Source organism: Branchiostoma lanceolatum, chromosome 8 (genome assembly GCF_035083965.1).
Source record: "Branchiostoma lanceolatum isolate klBraLanc5 chromosome 8, klBraLanc5.hap2, whole genome shotgun sequence".
Classification (NCBI taxonomy): Eukaryota; Metazoa; Chordata; class Leptocardii; order Amphioxiformes; family Branchiostomatidae; genus Branchiostoma; species Branchiostoma lanceolatum.
Window position 1 is genome coordinate 10097445 of NC_089729.1, and position 14924 is coordinate 10112368.

The 14924-nt window shown below is 44.5% G+C and overlaps 1 protein-coding gene across 5 annotated transcripts in view; it reads right to left on the bottom strand.

The window, feature by feature from the left end:
* The window catches only part of LOC136440354 (activating transcription factor 7-interacting protein 1-like), a 40963-nt gene extending 29302 nt beyond the window's left edge, over positions 1–11661 (bottom strand). Inside the window, exon 1 of one of the 5 annotated variants that reach the window (XM_066436349.1) lies at positions 11544–11661. The gene's annotated coding sequence lies outside the window, so the exon portion shown is untranslated. Of the gene's footprint in view, positions 1–123; positions 456–6646; positions 7052–9877; positions 9972–11543 lie in introns of those variants that run through there. The other 4 variants (XM_066436348.1, XM_066436353.1, XM_066436352.1 and 1 more) reach the window with 4 other exon arrangements.
* Positions 11662–14924: the final 3263 nt, after the last annotated feature.

Here is a 14924-nt window from a genome sequence, read left to right on the forward strand (position 1 = left end):
TAATTGCACGGGCACAATTGCGACACCGAATATCTTAGTAACTTGACAGCAGAGGAATTGTCTACTTCGCAACTGTAGACCTGTGCGCACACATCTAACTTTGGCTTGCCCTAATACAGTTACCTCAAGTCTTTCCGCGGGATTTTCCGCAACGCTGCCCAGATAATGACAACACTAGGGGTATCAAAAGCGAGTCCGGCGGCCACGGACCCAGGTCGTTCCAGTTGACACCGTCCTCACAATCTTGTCAGCGTAAAATTGGGTCAACAAACGGGGGGTGGACAAACAATGACTCCTCTAAAGTGCAAACTATCCTTGCTCTCGGCCTTTGTTCACTCTACGAGCTTGAAAAGTGGGGTCATTCGGGAAGAAGCTGCCTTGCATCATATCACCACAAGGACGCAATAAGATACAGCTATATTCACGGTGCTATATTACGTCCTTCAGCAGCGAAAAAAAACAAGAACATGAATAAATCATCACCAGGACACAGTGGTCGAGAGTTTCTGGTAATGAAGAACCCTGTCATGATGGTGTCAATTTCCGATGGTGTCATCACGAACAGGGAAAATACCGTCCCGACCAATGGCCGACGTAACGTGTCCGCAATGTCACGTGTTTTAAGTGATTGGTCATTCAAAACTGACGAACGGGGCTGTAGCCGAACATTCACTGAGCTTTCTTTCGATGCGTTGGTACCAGCTCTATCACAAGCCGGGCCACCTTAAATTGAGTTTATGATGACTGAAAGCTTGTTTCATTGTGCATTGAGGGCGACGATTGATAAGGAATATATATGGAAGATGAAGATGGAAAATCATAACTTACCCTGCAAAATTGTTCCTTATTCACTCGGAAAACCAAACGATGTAGGGCAATGAAGAAACTGCTGGTACTGATGTATCTTTGTCCATATACATTAATTATTTAATAAAGATGGACAACATTTCAACCGTAGTTGCGACATCTAAACTCAAACGTAGTGCCAACTGAACTGAATAAACAAGTAGCCTAATATGATGCTGTTCATTACGTGAAGCTGGCAGCCGCTGATTGGTCAATTCAAGGGAAAAACGAGTTCTTAGAACGCATGCCTCCATGGAATACTAGCATTATGATCAAGTTGTCTGTGTAGTCCATGACTCAAGAAACGCATCCGACGCAGGGCCTTTCTGCGGAATACAAAATGCATTTGCGCATGTCGCGGAATAGCCGTGTGTAGGAGGATACTGAAAGAAACGTTAGTTTTGTGAACAGCTATCCATGAGTCATGGCATGACGAGTTAGCCCTACCGGCGCCCGTCTCTGCTTGTTGGCAAGCGCCTTGTACTAGTAAGACGCTAGTTACACGACCAGATACCCTGCCTTCAACGCAAAGACGACTGTACGAAACACATGTACAGACTGAAGCCATTGGAGTGTCTATTACGGACGACGTTGAGTATCAACTCATTTTACAAAAACACGATTCTCGCAAGCCAGCTTGAATGCTGACTTGACAATACACAACAGGCAGGACTCAATAGCAATCACCCAATAAATTCAGCTAACGTAAACCACCAGACCTCAGTCAGATCTCGACAGCTGTGGCCTAGTCATATCGGCGAAGGCCTCACTCTCAGGCCAAGCTAAGACAGCCTACGAAGTACACGAATTCACTCTTCAATGCAGTTATGAAACGTAGAGACAGTGGACGAGGAATTAAATACTGTTGCTCATAAACAGCTTCACCTAACCAAGAATATTATCAAAGCAATGACATCACTGGCTCGCCATAATCTGTCTGGCAGTGTGAGACATTGGCTAGCAGTTACATTCAACAGAACCCCAGTCTATACTGGTTTCTTAGCTTAGACTACTAATACTAGTACTAAGTAGACATCTGGCATCACAACACAAGGCACCTTTCTATTAACGTTAATTCAGCCGTGAGGAACACATTTTCGAGTATTCAAATAATAGTAGAAATTGAATTACAACTTTGAAGGGGCTGAGATGACAGTTGATCGATATTTGAACACAAGGTTGGTTTTCCAAAAACTAAAGTTGCAGATAGTATTGCATTTAAAGAAATATTCTGTAGTTTTGTTACAACAATCTGGGTCAATTCGCTTTGTTTGACAAAGTTCCTTTGAAAACCAGTGGAGGAAAAAATTTAATCTTTTTCTTCCTTTCCAATCAAGTCACTCCTTAAACTACAGGAAAAGTCTAAGTGGGGAGTATTTCCTTATTGCTCTTGCCCTGAGTAAAATGTTTCCCGGTTTAGCCCAACCGTCTTCGGCAACAATCAAGCAAGCCAATGACAACCCGGTAGGATTACTGATACGGTCAAACAGCCAGCTGTCAGGCGCCCAGGTAGGAGCCAAGTCCTCTGCAGCCATTGATAAAGAGCAGTAGACAGTGCTACAGCAACCAAACATGATCATGTCTGCCGGTGCACTGCGCAAAGTAGGCTTTAAGATTCCATTAGCAGACAATCAGCTTTGCAGCAGTCAAGTAGGCCTGAAGCTGCCAGATAGTCTGCAGTCAGTAGACTGATAAGCATGCAGTCGCTTAGCAACAAGACATGCTAGCTTCAGGTATGTCATTCGGCTTACCGTTGCCAAGCAGCTTGCTGGAGCAGAGCAATTTTGCACCAGGTCTAGTTTTTAGGAGTTAGAAGATAGATCTGAAACAGCCACAAAGGCTTGTTTGCAGCAGTCAGCCGCAGGCTAGTACAATAGGCACATTGCTGCAGCCAGCAGATACGTAACAGACTAACAGCTGAACTACACATGAAGATGATGACATATTGGTTCATTTCCTCCTTTACATATATACAGTATATGTATTTCGAAAAACTTGTCTTGTGTCCAAATATAGCGCACTTTTACTCATTGTGAATATCGTTTGCTCTGTAACAAAATGGTTTCATCCTATATTTTGCCGATGTCCAAATGTCAAAACGCGTAAACACCGAACCCCAGCCAAAATGAGTGTATATGACCCTGAAAAAACAAGAATAACGTGATTTCCATCAATGTTTTTCTACTTTGTTGAGTGACGGCACTTTTGCTACCCCACATGTCGTTTCATCTAGTTGAGTAGTCTAGACGATGATTATTTTTCGGTGCCTTGTTCGGCATCACATAGATGATGGAGTTTGTTTTGCAAGCTGCTACAAAGCACCATACTAATTGTATTAGAATATGAATAATAGACGCCCGTCTTACCAAAGACGGCATCCCAGTGGCAAGCAAAGCAAAGGTACGATTGCCATTCTTGATACCATACCTGGTAGCCTAGGTAGTACCATCCTCCGTAGTTACCGCTGACTCGTCTTTCTCGCTTGCTTCATTTCATTTTTTTTTCTTCATTTTTATCTATTTTACCAGGGAAAATCACAACTCAGGCCTTCAGGTGTCTCTGGACACGTATATATATATATATAATACACGTAAGCAAGAACATAGTATTACACATATTACATTATAAAGCTAAAAACATCAATTTCGTTCAAGTAACAGTAGGAGTATCTAGCTACAGTCCATTTTTGAAAGCCGTCAACCCGGTGAATCGTCTTTGATCAACAGAGAGTCCATTCCAAAGTGTTGGCCCCTGGTACTGTAGGCTGCCCTTAAAAGACTGTACGTTTGCCTGCGGTATGGTCAGCAGATGAGGATCCCATGGCCAATCTGAGAGTTGCTTCGCAACTGTCCGTGTACGAACTTTTAGCACCGGTGGCGACATCCACTTAAAGCTGCACTATGTAACATTTTGGCGCAAAAATTGAAAATATTCTTGTGAACAAATCCTAATACAAATGACATGGACAACCACTTTTCAGCATATTTTCATCATTAATTCGCCTATTTCTGGCATGTATGGTGTTTTTAACTGTACAAAAACAAGCTGCAAAAGTCTGTGACACCACCTCAACCGACAGCCTAATGTTTGTAAACAACGACTTCCTGCACACTGGCAGGACCCCTGGGTAGGCTAATTACTTAGCGACACTTCGGTGGATCTAGATAACAGCTGATGTTATGAAGATCATCTTCTTCAAAAACACTCATATCTTTTTGAATGAGGATAAAATATGTAGCAAGTTTGTAGGGAATTGATAAAGCGGATTTTTCCCGTTCAAAACTGCTAGAACTCTGATAAGGACGTTTGGCAGAAACTGTGGTTAATTGTAATCAGGCACCCACTGGGCAGTTGGGGTGATAAGCCTGTGTGGCCACACTGCCCCAACTGCCAACTGGCTTTGAAAGTTCAGTTTTTAAACTGGTTTATATGGTGCAATGATGTTGAAACATTCCTTCTTGAATACTGGTATGTCATTCTACAATGTTTATTCAGCATACTATATAAAGAAATTGTAGAAAAATTGACTTTCTGTATTGACCAAATCTTACATAGTGCAGCTGTGTCAGCGCTTTATTGCGAACTGCTTTGTACACAGCGTGTTCTCTTTCACCCGATCAGTAAGTGGCCCCATCCCAGCCTCTGCTAACAGTGGTTCGACGGGTTTACGGTCCTTGAGTTTACTGCCTGTTATGATTTTAGCAGCACGGTTAATCAACCTATTCAACTGCATCATTTTTGATTTGTTAGAGTTCAAAAGTGATGGCAGCCATGCCGTCGAACAGTAGTCTAGGTTTGAGTATAGCAGAGTCCTACACACGAGCTGCAGTATGTCCTTGGTAACAAATTGTTTGGCGCGACTTCAGGCACAGAGGCCAGCTTCTCGACGTGAGGTGCCCACTGTAGAGAGGAGTCCATGGTGACACCCAGGTACATGAAGGAGTCTACCTGCTGGAATGTGTTTAGCCCGTCCGTTACAGAGACAGTCTTCCCCGTGTGACGTAATTTCTGTGGTAAACCAAATACCATGGATTTGGTTTTATCCGGGTGAAGTGGCAGTCTGATTTCTTTAAACCAGTTGGCCGGTCTTTTTATGTCCTCGGACACAGCTTCCTCACACTCATTTAACAGGCTTGCAGAGTAGTAAATGACAGTGTCATCGGCGTACATGCGAATGTTGCACTTTACTTACAACTTTAGGTAGATCATTCATGTAAATACAGAACAGCAGAGGTCCTAAGATACTCCCTTGTGGTACTCCGCATGTGACACGGGATAGACTGTTTTGTATATCTACACATTGAAAGAGATCTGTGAGGTAAATAAGATCTGAACCAGTGTGCTGTCCCACTGTCAAATCCCATCTTCTGTAGTTTTCCCAGTAGTATTTCATGATTTACAGTGTCAACTACTTTTCTTAGGTCGAGGAAAGCTCCTTTTCGCTTGCTACCACGGTGCAAGCAAAGATTGGATTGTACTTAGGACGATTGTACTTAGGCTACATACGTAGTATCAAGCCAAAGTACGGCCCATTTCAAGCTCGTCTGATACTGATGAGACGTCAGGAGTGGGCCAAATGTACCTGGAAGTCTGTACTACCCACCCTCCTAGCTAAGAGCTAACCGACGCCTCCGATGCCCCTTTTTCTATTATAGTACTAGTATTGCCCATTCATGGTTACAGATAGTTCAGGTGCGCACGGTAGAGCATCAAACATAAAGGCTTAACTCAACATGTCGCGAATTTAATGTGAAGATAGAAGAGACCGTTGGCCCTAGCATAGACATTGTGACTTAAATTCAAAGAAATGTACTGGTTTTAGCCCAAGATCTTGCCAAGAAATAAGATCAAACTAGAGTTCCATGACCTCATACCTTAGCCAAATGATCTTAACCTTTTCGACTGATCAATCAAGTCAAGTCAAAGCCTTAACTGCATGATGTATAATGGGTGTATGAGTGTTTCTCATTTCTCATGCAAATAAGGCCATCATTTACACAAATCATATCAGTTGATCATCTTCTCCACCCAAATAGCTATAGCATGGCAGTGTTATCTTAACAAAGGCTATTCTAGCATTTTCTGAAAAAAATTATGCAAGTTAAGCCCTCATTTGCATAGTTCATATTCAACCATGTTCACTTTCGCATAAAATCCCAGTTATTTACCAATATGGAAGTGAAGTATTTCCTCCTTGATTATGCAAATTAAGTCTTCATTTGCATAACTTTATCTCTCAGTTACATATGTAAAATATTTTGATAGTCCTTTCATGAAATGCAGTGGGTTTATGAAACGTCAGCATTAATTATGCAAATTAGATTCTGATCTGCATAATTACCATTCCATTGTATCAAGCATCACTTAAGCTATCCACATATCAAAACAAGCTGTATTCAGGTTCTAGCTAGCGTTTGAATCACTAGCTGCAGGGCCCCTGGGCACAGGCCCTGTCAGCAGGGGAATATTTGCACCAGTTTGTCAACAGACAGGTGTTGGTTGCCTCATGTTAGAGAGTCTTGTCATGCAATATTGCGGATTCATAAACTTTCCTACTAATCATGCAAATTAGGGAGCCCAAAGTCTGATGCTTTCTAGGTTTCATAAAGTCCTACCGACATACTAAACTGATCAAGACAATCCATTTAGGCAATCTCGAGTTATCGTTTTCATACACAGACGGGAAATTCCAAAAAGGAAATCTTTTTAACCTGGGAACAATCCATCCACAGGGTCAGAGGGCAGCATACTTAACACAAAATGTCGCTCCGACAAAGGCTCGACTTTTCTGAATTGTTACCTGCTAGGTTGTTTCCGAGTAGAAGCTGTACGACTTCCGCCATTCCGCTGCAGCACGTCATTTATGTTCCTGTCGGATGCCAGGAAATACTAGGAAGTCGAGAAACGCTTTCTAGGAATTGGGAATCATTGACTTAATATGCTCGAAAACCTGGTGGGGTTATAGCCATGACCCTTTCGGAGAAATAGCTGAGAAACAACACACCTGCTAAAAGAGGGCAGTCCGAGTGTGGCGAAACCCAGTGGTTGTCGTTCAAATATGTACAGGAGAAGTTGACCTTGTAGCGTGCCGTTGAAGTACTAATCAATCAAAATGGTGATTTACAGTGGAAATTTGATGCAGTTGTGTAATCAGTTGACTCTGCTTGCTGTTGTTTAAAGTCCAGTCATGTGAGCTGCCCCACCCGGACAGGCAAACAAACTTTGATCTTTGCACTGCAGCCGGCTATGGTATGTGGGTGTGTGAGGCCGTATCGTAAACACGCACGGACTCTTTAACTACTACTGCGACAAGAGAAACGCTGGACTTGTGTGGCCATGTTCCTTTAGACGGCGCTTGGAATTGACCCCTAACGCGTGTGTGTTCCGAAAATGGCGATCATGGGGTCCCATTCCTGCAATTTTCGCAAAGATTTGCCCGACCCGCGCACGCACACACGTATTTCTGGTTCTATAAATAAGCTAGGATTGTTGATAGTGGGCACATTGTTTGTTGCTGGACACCGGGCACTTGTCAGACGATATTCAAGCGAGAAGGCACACGGATTAAGAACGCTGCTGACGCCAGATACTGAGATAGCTTGTTAGGGGGTGCCCATTTTCTCCACCAATCAGGAAGGTGCAAACTCCAGGCCTCAAGATAGCTAAATGTCACTGTTTTTGTTGTAGCTGAAAAATGCTTGTTTTGATCAGACGTAAGTGTAGACGTTGTTACGTGTAGACGATGTTACGTGTAGACGATGTTACGTCGGCTCAAAGTCGCGGATCCCAAATGCGGTATTCCAACTGTTGTATTTTATGTGTTGAGGGGCCAGCCGTCCCCAGAATTCCCCCGAATCATAACCAGGTGCAATTTATTGGTGCAGTTGATCTGTGCATACTGGCTTGACAACTATTTACATTTCAATCCACTCAGGGAGATCGATGGGCGACCGATCCACACCTTTGTACTTTACCGACAAAAATAGACATAACGATTTGGTTTGTGCACCCTTTACGAGCGAATAAGTACCTGGTTCAACCAAGGACATTATATAGGCCTTTGGTTCAACGTGGGAAAGTGGCTCATGCTATAAATGGTCAAATTCAGACTCTGGGTTGAAATCTGAGACTGAGGTTTTGAAATCCTTCAGTCAGAAACAAACACTACCTGTCTATCAAATCGAATTTGTAAGAGGTCAATCTATAAGCTCGGTGTGACCTCGCTTCACGAAAATGGCATGTAAGTGGTTGTGACACGCTTGGTTGCCTCGGCAATTGGAATGGTAGAGAAAAGCAAAAGACAGTGCCAAACCGGTTCCCAGGGTACTTACCATTCCACAGCGGGCTGCTAAGCCTTTGTGTTTTCGAGCTGATTGGAATGGTGAAGACCACAGAGACCACCGGTTGCTGTGCTACAGTGTGCGTGGCAGTCGCATGTAATCAGTTAACTCATCGGCTTACCACTCTCCAATGAACTAGCTGTGCAAACCCGTGTGACTAGCATGTTAACCATTGTGACAGGCGGGGCAGATTGTAACCTTAGCACAATATGAATAGGGACCAAATCGACGAGGAAATGCCTTAAGCTACCAGAGGCTGTGACCTCTTCTGTCGTTTACTCCCCTAAGGGTACCTCTGACACAAAGGAGGTTTATGGTACCTCCCTGTACAGATTTCTGTACAGACTGCCCGGGTACGTAAGGCCACGGGAGACATTGAATTATGTCGAGTGGGTGGGGGTAGGTAAATATATGCTATATTCACTGAACCAGGCTAAAACCTGGCTTTATCTATAATATAGTTGAACTACAAGTATACCTCCCCCACTGGCCTTTTGACCATTTCCCAGTGGCTACGAATACATGAAGAACCAACAAAACAAAGTCATTGCCTTTTGACATGTCCTCTTTTCAAACCAACGAGGTGAAAGCATATGCTAACCACTATTTTGCATGTATACAAACTTGGCCAGGGGACGTCAACTGTTTTTTGATGGTTGTTTCATGCACCCACCCAACCAGCCATCAATAATGATCGACCCCGTTGTTCTGTGAGCACGTTTGTGCACGAGACGGCCATACCCTGTTGGATCTTCAGTGCCCTAGCCTGACGAATCGCGCTCCTAGTGGCCAGCCAGGCTATTCAGTGCCCCAGGGTCTCTCTTGTCTGCGTGTCTGACCATCTGGACAGGGACAGCTGCTAATCACAAAGAGTATATTTTTTCTGGCATACGTGACGTGTTTAATGTGTCTGTTTTGCTCCTAGGAAAATAAAATAAAAACCATTGAATCCGGGTCGGTTCGATGGTGAGGAAGCTAAAATCGATACACGTGCTGGGATATGAGACCGATGGCCACACCTTTGCTTGAAGATATAACGTGAAGACGTCATGGTTCCGTAGAACTGAACTGATCCAGAAGAGCATAAAGCAAAAAGGGGGACCAACAAAGCCATGAAAGAAAAATCCACAAAACGTCTTTTCACATGTGTTCGTCCCTCCCGAACTCTTCATAAAGTAAATCACTGTGAGGTCTGTCAGAGTGTTCTGTTTTCTTGGCTGCAGGCAATTTGTCATCCGGTCGCCAAAGGTCAGAATTCCCTTTCCCACCAATGTTGTGACTGGAAGGTTTAGAGTTTCCTCGCAAACCGGCATCCGCACAAGTTTCGTCTCATTCATTCAAGGCACGTCACAACTATGCTATTGTGCAACATGTACAATAGACTTGGTTGTACAAAGGAGGTTTCTGATGGAATCTTACTTTGTTGTACCATGGAGGTTCTTTTACCCTTGGTTGTACATATTATCAAAGTGCATTGTTCTCTCCGACGACACCACATCCCCCCCCCCCCCATGCCATGCACTTTGAGGGTAACCCCTCCCCTGGCAACTATTTACGAACAATCCCCAACTGAAGGAATATGATATCGAAAAAGAAGACAGGCGATTAGCCGCAGTCTACTGAATATGTGTAGACTGAGTTGGTTTCCCGCCGCTTTGAAGTAGAAATCATGAAGTACCTCGTCTACTCACCCCTGGTCATGCCGGCTAGCTAGCACGTCAGACGTCACCTGTGCAAATAACATTCGACTTGCGTTCTGTGCATATACAATTACTCGAGGCGGCGAGGTCAAAATCAAAATGGCGGAAGAAGTCGCCGTTCTGGTATCAAAAGTGCTCGCGGCCTGGGAGGTCGGAAATTTGCATAAACATCTAGCTGGGAACCAATGAAATGCAAGCACGCCGGTTCCTCAAACGAGGGGCACAGGGAAGTGTGTCGGAGCCTCGATGGAAGAGTTGATTTATTAACGCCATTCATGTGCAACCAGATGTTGTTGGAATTTCGCAACATGTGTCATGTTTTGTAGCAAACCGAATTGATTATGGCGGGCGAGCATTCACGATGGATACCGCTGTGGGAGAGAAATTGCTTTGAATCAAGAATGACGTCCGGACCGCCAATGATGTTTGAATCGTAAGAATTCCGTCAACTCCGTTCCTCCCCACCATCTGTTTTCATCGGGAGCTCCTCGGTGCCTCTACGGTGCCGGGAGTGTTGCCCGCCTAGCCTACATAGTTCAACAGCATACGACACGATCATTGCCCTTTTACTTGTCCTCTTTTCAAATCAACGGGGGTCACAAAAAATGTAACCGCATTTTGCGTGAGTTACCTGACTTGGCCAGCCAGGGGGACTATTCTTTGATGGCTGTTTCATGCACCCAACCAGCAATTGATAATGATCGACCCCGTAATTCTGTAAGCACCTTCTTCGTGCACGTAACGACCATACCCTGTTGGATCTTCAGTGCCCCGGGGTCTCCATTGTCTGCGTGTCTGGCCATCTGGACACTAAATGCCAAGAAGATATCTTCTTACATACAATTTATAGAGTCTGGCATACTTGCCGTGACGTGTTGTGTCTGTGTTGCTCATGGAAAAAAAATCCAGGTCGGTGCCGCTGTGTAAGTCGGTTCGATGGTGAGAAATTTCAAGCGAAAGAAACTGACACAACATGCTTGGACGATACACGCATGCCGATGGCCACACCGCCAAAAGATGTTGATATAACGTGAAGACGTCAGGGTTCCGTGGAACTGAACTGAGTCGAAAGAACATAAAGCAGAAAAAGGGACCAACAAAGCCATGAAAGAAAAATTCATGGACAAAAGTTAAGATCTGTCTGTTCTGTTTTCTTAACTGCAGGCAGTTTGTCATCCGGGTCGCCAAAGGCCAGAATTTCCTTTCCTACCAACGGTTATGACGGTGGACGGTCTAGAGTTTCCTCACAAACTGGCATCCGCACACTGTCACACGATGCTCTGTACATGTGTCCAAGTTTTTACATCATTCATTCAAGTCAAGTCACATGTACAATGGAGTTGTACAAAGGTGGTTTCTGATTGAATCCTCCTTGGTTGTACCATGACGTTTTTTCAATCCTTGGCTGTACATGGCAGTGCATACTTCTCTCCGACGACACCACATACCACCCCCCCACCCCCACCCACCCCATGCCAGGCACTTATAGGGTAAACCCTCCCCTGGCAACTATTTACGAACAATCCCCAAGTGAAAGAATTGCAAACCAAAAAAGAAGACAGACGATTAGCCACAGTCTAAATATGTGCAGACTGTTTGCCTGCGTTTGTTTCCGGCTGTTTCTGAGTAGAAATCATGAAGTACCTCGTCTACTCACCCCTGACCATACATCTCATGCCGGCTTAGCAAGCACGTCAGACGCCACCTGTGCAAACAACATTCGACGTGCGTTCTGCGACAACACGAGGAGGCGAGGTCAAAATCAAAATGGCGGAAGAAGTCGCCGTTCTGGTATCAAAAGTGCTCGCGGCCTAGGAGGTCGGAAATTTGCATAAACATCTAGCTGGGAACCAATGAAATGATAGCACGCCGGTTCTTCAAACGATGGGCGCATTGAAGTGTGTCGGAGCAAGGGGTGCCTCGATGGAAGAGATTTATCAACGCCATTCATGTTCAGCCAGATGCTGCGGAAATTTCGTAACATGTGTCATAATCTTTTACTGTACGAATATTTTCTTGGGGAGGGGGGCGAAACGTCGGCGCCAAACGCCGAATTCACGATTAAAAGATCATTTGATACTGGGACTCTGTGTGCTTCTGGAGCGGTTGTTGGGGAAACCGAACCGATTGTCGCGAGCGAGGCCGAGGAGCGAGTACTCGATGGATAGCGTTGTGGGAGAAAATCGCTTTGATAGAATGCAGAATGGCGTCCGGACCGCCCATGATGTTTCAATTGTAAGAAAGTTATTCGTCAACACCGTCTCTCCCCTCCATCTGTAACGTATTACCATCGGGAGCTCCTCGGTACCTTTACGATCCTTTACGGTGCTGGGAGTGTTGCCCGCCTACCCAGTCCATGCATGCCAGGAAATTTCTACTGGCTTGTTCAAGAAGGAAGGGGGGTTCAACCGCCTTGGTTTCAATTACTACCGGGATAGCCTGACGAATTGCGCTCATAGTGGCCAGCCGGTCCTGTAACCGCCAGCCAACCTCCGGCCAAGAGCTTGTGCTACTACCGGGAGACCGGAGAGTAATTGGAAAGCCGGCTAGGAACCCAGGCTGACAGAAAGAGAAAAAATTCTAATAGAAGAACTGCGGGGCCGGTACAAACTTAAACACCGCTGGTTCGAATGGTTACCAGGCGAAATCGCTGTATTTTGGACTACTATTGAATTTGATTTGTAAGTCACTGTTCACGAATCATGTGTTACCCTCTTTTCCAAATACCACGGGATCCCACGACACTGCATGACCCACCAGTATTATAACATAATGAGCGTGGGAAGCCTGTCAATTTCGGTTCATCTACCAGGTGACCATTTCCCAACAGTTCCATGCAGGGGGTGGGTCAAGCGGAGAATATTAGGCCGGTGATAATGATATTCTGACTGAAGCACGGGTATCGGATCAGAAACTCGGTACTGAGTTCTGAATTAACGTATTTGGTAGGGGTGTGTGGCAGTGTGGTTCAAGAGCCACAAATTGATCAGTCTAGCTGGTCCGGACCTTTTAGCTTAGCGGTTATGGCGTGTGGTATGTGCGCTGGCGGGCCTGGGTTCGATCCCGGGAACCAGGAGACTGTGCTATTCGCCTCTTGTGCTTCAGATGCTGTAGTGTACAATTTACATCTAGAACTGCACCATATTGCATAATGCCATACTCGTACCGTCCACCGCAAAGCATGTGGAATTGGAGATGCCAGCTGGAATGCGTTTTCCCTCCAGCAACAGTCCTGACGTTCCAAACGCCTGCACAAATGACGATCTTGGGGTCTCCAAGAGTATCCAAAAGAAGCAATATATAAGAATCTAATGTCGCCCATAACCTACATTGACAAATAATGATTTGCCCCTTCCAAACGCATATACCAGAAACCATTTGATTGAACGTAATCGATTCGTATCACCATTTCAGTGACCAAACCCAGCTGGCTTAGTCAAGTATCTTTACAACGTGTTCCACCTTGCCACAGATAACTTTATATCTGCTTGGAGATTATCATTTTCCCACGCTCTAGAACCCAACCTACATAACAACATGACAATCCAGCCTGTATTGAATTCGGCACTACCCTTCCGGGGGCCCCTCGATAGAGCCACACGGCTGCACACAATTCACACGCTATTGACGTAGTTGGAATGTCTGGCGCAGAGCCAAGCAGTCGCCTCGCTGATTGTTTGCCAGCGTGTACCGTGCAGCTGGCAGTCGCTCATTGGCCAACGCCGTCAAGGCTAGCTAGTCAAGGCTGGCTGGCGGCTTGCAACAGACAAAATGAATCATGTATGCAGGTGCATGGCGTTCGACAGGCTGGGAAACATCCCTGGGGACCGTCCGCTCGATTTCCTGTCACACTAGAGGTGCTTGCTTGGCCGCAACTGGGCCAGGCATTCCGTGCTGAGGCCAATTGGCATCAACCACGCAGAGAAATCTGCCGGTGTCACAGGGATCTCGCACCCCCCGTGAATTTGAACCCCCCGGTTCGAAATCACTAGTGAATTTGCACCCCCCGGTGCGAAATCCCTAGCGATTTCGCACCCCCAGGGTGTAGTATGTGTTCTGTTACGGCATTAATAATTCCCAGTGGCTATCTTTTTAACAAATTGATTGGTAACTATAACTGACATTTCAAATGCATTGTTTTTTTTTAGTTTTTTTTTTTATTCAAATTCACAGATTGCGTACAATCTGAGGGGAGCCGGCAACAGGAATCTAGTTCCTCTACGAGGCCGACTCCCCCAGAAAATTTACAAAGTTGAGATAAAAACAATAAATGAAAGACATCAAATACTGAAAGAAGTACATTAAAAAAATGAGAGTAATAAGGTCAAATGATAAGGAAAACAGGGTAAACGGTTAACTATGTCACTATGCAAGATGAGCAACGACAAGTGGTCGTCCAAGTACATAAGTTATCAACAGAAAATGTGTCACTTAATCGGGATCTATAATATGATATCAAGAGTTTTTTAACGGACTGTAGGGTGAGGTTTGAGTACATATGTTGGCGAATGTCTAGTGGTAAATTGTTCCAGATGACGGCAATACGACTAAAGTAAGAGAATGAGAATGATTCAGTTTTACATGGCCGTGGTACAAGTTGGAATTGGTCTGTAGAGCGAAGTGATCTAGTAGGTCTGGATACATTGAGGACATGAGAAATGTTGGTACAGTACACGTTCCGGAAACATTTGAAAAGAAATAAGATATCAAAAAGTTCTCGTTGACTGAAGTGGTAACGAAGTGGGTTGTGCAATGACTATCTGGGAGTCATGGTTCTTGTGTTCAAATCCTGGTGGCGACATTTTCTTATCCCGTAGTTTTTAACATTAAATAACTAATAATTCTTACTCAGAAATGTCATAAGATTTCGATTAAGGCTTCGATAATTTTTTTTTCTAACCCTATTTAACACCCGTCATCCATTCAATATGTGATATAATTTTGTATGATAAAATTTTATTCAAGTCTCTAAAATAATTCAAAAAATCAAATATGAACATTGAAGTAAAACTATGAACTAATCGTACATTCCTCATGG